The following is a 1614-nucleotide window of genomic DNA, read 5'->3' on the forward strand; positions in this document are numbered from 1 at the left end:
CTTTTTTTTTTTTTAGGTTATTTGACTATGTTCTTAGCGACCAACAGTATCCTCACGATACTATTCAAGTTACATTGTGGCATGAAAAAGACGCTTCAATCACTATATGATTATGTTCTAGGCAACCTCCATTGCCCTCAGGATTCTACTCCAGCTAAAGTTTGGTGTGAATATGATGCCTCAATAATAAAGGCCCTCAGCTCATATGATTATGTACTTGATGATCAAAGTTGCCCTCAGGATGCTACTCCAGCTAAAGTTTGGCATGAACAGGATGCCTCAATAATGAGTCTCTTAATTGCCTCTCACACGAAGGAGGCCCTATCCTTTGCATATTCTAATGAAGGCCCTCCGCCAGGCACGATTTTCTTCCCTCTAAGACAAGCTACGGATTCGAGGGCTCAAATCCTCACCTTGAGGGGGTGTATCAGCAAGAGTTTGAGTTCCACTTTGTCTCGGACATTATCACCTCCTATGCTAGCCTATCTTCTCTTATTTTGTAGGAGTCCCACTAATTGCCAATCTCTACATCCTATTAAGACTCCTACCTCACTAGAGTTCCATATGATATCAAACCCTATCCTCTCATAGAGTTTGTATTCTAATATAACTACTCCTATTAAATCTCCTTATCAGATAGAGTTTCCAATCATGTGGATTCCTATTTAGGCCATATATATAGACCACTAGGTTGTAATCTTCTCAAGTCAAGCAATACAATGTAGTTCCAATACTTAACAGACTTGAGAAGATTACAACCTAGTGGTCTATATATGTGGCCTAGATAGGAATCCACATGATTGGAAACTCTATCTGATAAGGAGATCTAATAGGAGTAGTTATATTAGAATACAAACTCTATGAGAGGATAGGGTTTGATATCATATGGAACTCTAGTAAGGCAGGAGTCTTAATAGGATGTAGAGATTGGCAATCAGTGGGACTCCTACAAAATAAGAGAAGATAGGCTAGCATAGGAGGTGATAATGTCCGAGACAGAGTGGAACTCAAACTCTTACTGATACACCCCCTCAAGGTGAGGATTTGAGCGCTCGAATCCGCAGCTTGTCTTAGAGGGAAGAAAATCGTGCCTGGCGGAGGGCCTTCATTAGAATATGCAAAGGATAGGGCCTCCTTAGTGTGGGAGGCAATTAAGAGACTCATTATTGAGGCATCCTGTTCACGCCAAACTTTAGCTGGAGTAGCATCCTGAGGGCAACTTTGATCATCAAGTACATAATCATATGAGCTGAGGGCCTTTATTATTGAGGCATCCTATTCACACCAAACTTTAGCTGGAGTAGAATCCTGAGGGCAATGGAGGTTGCCTAGAACATAATCATATAGTGATTGAAGCGTCTTTTTCATGCCACAATGTAACTTGAATAGTATCGTGAGGGTACTGTTGGTCGCCAAGAACATAGTCAAATAACCTAAAAAAAAAAAGGAGTACCGAGAGAAAAGAGAAGAAAGGGAAGCATAAAAGAAAATTTAGTTCAGGTTGATGCTCATTGGAGCTTTCAATTAGATCATTAATGGGAGTAGGGTTGGCCATAATAGTATGAAAAAGGCCACAGGACAGCAAGAGATAATGTAAAAGAGAAAAGAAAATTT

Source organism: Macadamia integrifolia, unplaced genomic scaffold (genome assembly GCF_013358625.1).
Source record: "Macadamia integrifolia cultivar HAES 741 unplaced genomic scaffold, SCU_Mint_v3 scaffold2706, whole genome shotgun sequence".
Classification (NCBI taxonomy): domain Eukaryota; kingdom Viridiplantae; phylum Streptophyta; class Magnoliopsida; order Proteales; family Proteaceae; genus Macadamia; species Macadamia integrifolia.